Source organism: Rattus norvegicus, assembly GCF_036323735.1.
Source record: "Rattus norvegicus strain BN/NHsdMcwi chromosome Y unlocalized genomic scaffold, GRCr8 chrY_unlocalized_2, whole genome shotgun sequence".
NCBI classification, from domain to species: Eukaryota; Metazoa; Chordata; class Mammalia; order Rodentia; family Muridae; genus Rattus; species Rattus norvegicus.
The window spans coordinates 1,587,286-1,593,942 of record NW_026947378.1 but is presented as its reverse complement, the minus strand read 5'-3'; the positions used below and the strand labels follow the sequence as shown (position 1 = coordinate 1,593,942).

Genomic DNA, 6,657 nt, shown 5'->3' with positions numbered 1-6,657 from the left:
TATATGTAACATAGGTTTACTGAAAGTTGAAATCCAAAATTGTTGTGACTTACTTATTATTCGAATTTCACATAGATAAACCCATTCAATATTTTATCTTCTGCCCATGTAACTATAGCAAATATTTAGTTACTTGATAGAAAATTTAAAAAAAATTGTCTTTCTACTCCATTAGTTTTCCATTCAATGCCTCAAATGTCTCTCAATTTAACTGTATGTACTACATTCCCTTCATTGTTGCTCTTTTCCCTGTCTCTTCACAGTTGATATTCCTGTTCCTGACTGTGTCCTTCAGCAATACATAAGTACACTTGCACTTCTCAAAATATATACAGTCTGTTTCACTAGACTCTTACACAAAATGATCATACAGATACACAGTTTAGAGAATTAACATTCATATTAAAGTGAATATGTAACTCATTTTTTACTTTTTGATCTGGATTAACTCATCTAGGATGGCATTCACAAGAGGAATTCTGATTTATTTTCATTGATATTGGGTTTAAAATACTTGTGCATTATATACTTCCTACCTTGGATTAGCCCGGCATACCACACACAGAACAGAACAAATCAATTAATTGTAGGATATGTGCATGTATGTGTCTAGGTCATTCCACAGTAACTCATGCTAAATGTTTGAGAAGCAAATCTGTTCAAAGATAGAATGACCTCCCTTTTTTGCATGTTTCTTAAACATACCAAATCACCTCACATTGCACCAATTATTTATACCTCTGGGCTACAGATTAAATTCATTATATCTACCATTAATCTCTCCATAGGGATTAAGAGCTTATTGATAAATAATTTTGTAGTCTTTAGATTAGAATTTTGTCCCAAAACTCATTAAGTATTTATTGTTCTGTAAATTCAAACCTAAGTGGTATTTCAGAAATTTGAGTTTCATGGTCAGACTTCGTCAGCTAAATGCACTCTGTCCATTGTTGGCAAGTTCAAGCTATGCTTCCTGAATATCATGTTTGCTGTGACTACCTAGTTGTACAGTCATGGGGTACGCAAGTGAGTTCTCATATAGTTTTCTCAATACTAAATTGATCTGATCAGAATCTGTGAAGTGACGAATCAATCTCTTTGTGCTGAATGTAGGTTGCCAAACTCCCTCTGGATAATTTTTGAATAGCATCTTGTACTTATGCATATGCTTTTTAGGTGGTTTCTCATTATCTATTAACACTCCACATAGATCTGGAGCATTATATTATTGTAAGTTTCCAAGCCAAGTGATTAACTGTCCTGGATTAGAATCGTCTGTGAGTTTCTAGATCAATGTGTGTAATCCTAAGGGATTCTTCTTGATATATTATCATCTATGGATGGTGTAATATCTACAACGTTTGATACACAGCCTTTGATACACCTTCCTTCTGCTGTGTAAAATAAAATTATTTACAGCAATGGGATCCTGTAATATTTAGGCTACTACATGAATCCTTTAGTAAAATATATCTATGCATGCTTATTCATGCCCAAAAAGATCCATGGGGAGACCAACCTGGCTAAAAATGTCAATTGCTACTCAGATGTCCACTATGTATACAGTCTGAGGAAGAGTCAGTTCAGTTCAGGTGTGGAACTGAAGAATACTCAGCCATTTTCCAAACGAAAAAAAAAAAATCAAGTGACTAAGATAAGGATTGTGGGAATGCTTTCATCTACGTAGAACATTAATTTTAGACTCACATACAAATGTGTGATGTGCAGTATTATCAACACTTTATTTCAGTAGGAATTATATACTTTTGGGTATGGTCTCTCTGGACTATTGTATGATATCAATATGGTTTGCTGTGACAGATTTTCAAGTAAATACGAAATATGAGGACTATAGCAGAGTAACTCTTGCTCAAGTAATACCCTTCATGTTATTTGTGACCCTCACTGGGAACACTTACTGCTATGTATCAGAGTTGCGATTCAATTTTAAGTCTTTTTTTTGTTCTCATGCTAACTTTTGATGTTTCCTTTCTCCAATAGAATAGTTAGTCAATGAGCCTGTATACCAGACATCAGATGCAATATCAAGCATTGGTTGCAGCTTGCCCCTCTGCTGAATTCACAGCTATGAGGAAGTGTTTCTTATGAGAAGTAATTGATCTCTACAATGTAGATTATTGTGTCTGTGTTTTCTCTGACTTCCTCAGTACTCTTAAGGGTCATATGAGGGAAGAAATCACAATGAGAGTGAGAAGCGATCTTTCTGGATCCCAGGATAGACAAAATACACCAAAGTTTCCTTGCAAGATATAAGAACATAGTGGACAGGGTTTGTATTCAACTTAGTCAATGAAATGCTCTCCCTTTATACCCTGTATATGTACAAATATTTACACAATTGGATTGGCTTGTTAGCTATGCCTACTTACCCAGCCTGCCCAGTTTTCAGGCTGTGAAGAGGAGACTTTGTTCTCAGCAAGGGATCACCTGGTGGACAAACATCTTACTCTTGCTCACTGTTTCCCTGTTCCTCCAAGTTAAGCAGCTTCTTTCAAATGGATCTCCATTGTCCATATTATCCCTGACTTCAGGTCTGAAGCTATGAGCCCAGTCAACAAGAAAATCTCCATAGCTAAGAAAAAGTAAAATTTTTCATTTTTTAATGCTGAGGTCGAGGGGCAGATATTATGGTGACTTTCTTTATTCTAAGATCTTCTTCAAACAGGGAAGGGGGAAGAGAATTAGAGGAGGGTAGGTTTTGATCTATCTAGGGTTGCTTAACAATAATAGTAATAATAATAATAATAATAATAATAATAAGTAGTAGTAGTAGCAGTAGTAGTAGTAGTAGTAGTAGTTTAGACTAGGAAGTTTATTCAGCATTTAAGAACACTGCCTGTCTTTCCAAATGTCATGAGTTCAATTCCAAGTGTACTCATCGTGGCATCCAACCATTCATAATGACAGGTGAGTCTGGTGAGTCTGACAGGTACAGTATACTCATAAAAATCAAATAAAATAAATCTTTAAAATAAATAAAAAAACAAAAGTTTACTTATCTAAGTTTAAGTTACTGTGCTTCTGTAGCTGACCAACTTTCTGTGTTCCTCTGAGGACAGAAAATGCATCTCTCTCTATTAAAATCCAGGATGAGAGCTCACACACTGCTTGCCATATCTCATCTGTTATTCAAACACAGCTTCTGCTTTTCTGAGAAATAAAATAGCTTCCATTACACTCCTATCCTACCTTCAAGTTCTACTTTTGAGAGGCACATCAGAAAAGTGTGTTTGTGCATGAGGACGTTGGAGTTGCAGTTTCTTCTGATGTGAGAATACTGGGTTTAACACAGAGGGGTCAAGACGATCAAGGAATGACTGGGTGTAATAACTATCTTTTGTTCAAATTCTGCTGATGCCATGGGTCAGTATTCCTGGAAGATTACCCAACACACAGGTTTTCTTCTTGAGCTCAATAGTCAGTTTCTCCTACTTCTTAATCTGCTGAACTTGCTCATTGATGGTGGAAGGTTGGCATGATGCCTTCCCAGCAGACCCTGTAGATAAACACAAGGGAACATGCATATTAATGGCCCAGTCACAGGAGAGACCATTCTGAGTCCCCCAACAAAGCATGAGGAAAGGGGAAATCTACAGACACTTTGAAGCACTGAGAGAGTAAGAAAGCTCTTTTCAAGTTGGACCTATTAGCTACTCTCCTGCCTCCAACGATGATTGCTAGACATATGCAGGTAAGTTCTGTAGTCCATAGTTCTTAGGACAACCAAGCCCTAATCATGTATGTTCAAGAAAAATGAGTCTGAAATCTTGATACATTTCCAGGGGAGTATCCCTCTCTCTCTCTCCTTGTCACAACATTTCAATGACTTGTACAATAATTGTCTGTAGATGAAGTCCTATACTCTACCCTGAGAGTAGAAGATTTATCTGTGTGGCTCCTATTGGATATCTTTCTCATTCAGAGTGAAATTAAGGAACTCATAGCAAACTAACTGCATGCTTGTCAATTTCTGGCTGTCTGCCAAATATTCATCAGATATTCTTGACGCTTGGTCCCTTCTTTAAAAGTCCAGATGTTTCAGACCATAAGTCCTGCTCCTAGAAGGTCTGACCCAAGCACAGCTTCTCCAGGAAGTTCCCCAGTACTGGCTCAGGGCTTACTCTCTCTGCTTTACACCAGATTATTTATTTTGCATATTTATAACAAGAAAGAAGTCCTAATATCATTTTTTTCTTTCTCATCTCTCCATGCACTCTGTTTTTCCTGTAAATAACTCGATAATCCTAGAAAACATGTCTGTGTCTAAAACAATAAGCATTAACAAAATACCACAAGGGCAGCTTCTGTTTCGATAACACTAGTGACATCACAAAGAATACCATGGAATTCCAGGCATGCAATAGTGTACCAGAGGAGTGTCCCCTTCAACAGTACATAACTATCCATTAACCAGATATTCTCCAAATCAACAAGCCAAGTTGGCCTTTCCAGTACCTTTGCTGAGACACAAGGGAAGACTTTCCATCACTCTACCTTCTAAAAATGGAGATATGACTGATTAATTGAATTTTTTCCTACCTTCATGTACAGATACTGAAGCCTAAACTTGCAAACAAAGCTCAGAAATTGTTCATCCCGACCTTACTATGCACACTGAAAATGACAATGAAGAAAGGAATTTGAGAACTTAGGTCAGTATGATTGTCATTTATGCAACGATTCTAAACAGTTAATCACTCTAAGCAGACATCTTCTTTAGCTAAATGATCATTTTATCCAATTTCCTCATCCATTGCTCCTCCTAACTAATTCTGGAGAGTTGGGATTATGCCTTCCTTGTAGAGCTGGTACATAGATAAATACAAGTAAGCAAAGACTTTGGAAAGATCCACAGAAAAGTACAGTTTAGTTGAGGGAGTAAAAAAATTGGAATAATTATGTAAATGCAGGAAAAACATTGTTCAGAGCCTCAAAAATAACATGTTTAGTCATGGGGTTCTTTATGATGTGAGCAGCAGTTCACAGATCAGGCTACAGGTGCATTGCTTAACATAGGTGCAATTTGAGACCTCAAAAACAGAGGAAGCATGATGAGTCAACCTTGGAATGCAATTAAGAAGTCATGCTGTACTATGGAGAGGTATCCTGCGGAGGAAAGAGACAGACAGAGACAAAGACAGACAGACAGACAGACACAGACACAGACACAGACACAGACACACACACACACTCACACACACACACACACACACACACACACACACACACACCAAAACAAAGCATCAGTCATGGGGACAAGTATGTTGTAGATCAATCATAAGGAGCTTCACCCATAGAATAAAAGTCAAATTCTTCTGTTGGGTGCCACATGTGACAACGTCTATACTCTTGAAAGGGTGTCACTACTACATTTCTGGAAAGCATCTATTAGCAACATACAGACAGGGAATGGTAAAGTAGGGTAGAGTCTAGGTATTATTAAACTATACATGTTTATTAAAGCCCCATGTAACCTTTGTCATGATGCTGGCAGTCTCAGCAAAGAGAAGCCTGACATGCATTTCTTGAATATCTAAAAATTTTCTTTTTATACATGTGTATTGGACTCTATGCTTGTTGGGGGTTGTTGAATATTCTGCATCTTCACAGTTGTTCTTTTCTAGTAGATTTGGATGTCAACTCTATTTCTAATTGTGGTTCTCCAGAGGACTCCAAGTTCAGATTACCCTGGGGTTTATGAGATAAGGAAGGGCATAAACTGGCAAGAAATACATTAACATTAGTAAAGACTGTTGTAGGATAGAGGAAAAAATTATGACAGAGAGGAAGAGAGAGAGAGACACACAGAGAGAATGAAAGAATATGCCTTATGTACATGAAGCCAGAAAAGAATTTGTGAATCTAGAAGACAAGGTATGATAGACTGCCTGTAAATCCCAGTAACTAAGAAAGGACCTTGGATCCAGTTTTGATATTGAGGCTTCATACAGCTTGGCCTTTGCTAATGTGAGACACACGATTTCAATGAGCAAATCCATAGCCTGGAAAATGTAGTTATGGTGGTCCAGAAAAAAAAACAACACAGAATTGTCCCCTCTATCTGCTTCTCATTACTCTGGTCTCCCGTGTCACAGGAGGCTTAATGGTCTTCCACATACCCTCAGATGCTGCTCACAAGGAAGAGCAAATTTCTTCAACAGTACTTCATCTGAGCCTACCCTTTACTTGTGGATGGTACTCAGGAAGTGAACTGATAAGTTATACTTTTCCTAGCTGGGTGTTAAAGTTCAGACTTGAGCATCACACTCTGTGATTTTTCAACAGTTACATGTATCCATTGGGATGGCAGTGTCACAATGACTGCAACTGTCTTGTCACGCCTTTCACATGCTTCATGTGACCGAGTTGAAAGTCTGTCTTAGCTTATTTACAGATCCACGGGATGCAGCTTGGCTTCAAAGGCCACAAGTCTGACCACAGAAAACAAGAAAACAATGTCACAGTTCACAGTTATAATGTAGACATGTCGGGGTATTTCCTCCAAATTTTGTTTAAAAGCGGATTTTTTTTCTTTATTATCTTGAGCATTTCTTATTTACATTTCAATTGTTATTCCCTTTCCCGGTTTCCTGGCCAACATTCCCCTATCCCTGCTTTTTTACCCCTAAACCCCTT

General features: G+C 37.6%; 1 long non-coding RNA gene across 1 annotated transcript; it reads right to left on the bottom strand.

The window, feature by feature from the left end:
* Window positions 1–553: 553 nt before the first annotated feature.
* On the bottom strand, window positions 554–4,339 carry LOC134484624 (uncharacterized). The gene is made up of 3 exons (XR_010062142.1): window positions 3,975–4,339; window positions 3,416–3,517; window positions 554–2,593 (listed from the first exon to the last, which is right to left on the bottom strand). It is a non-coding gene; the product is annotated as an uncharacterized LOC134484624 (long non-coding RNA).
* Window positions 4,340–6,657: the final 2,318 nt, after the last annotated feature.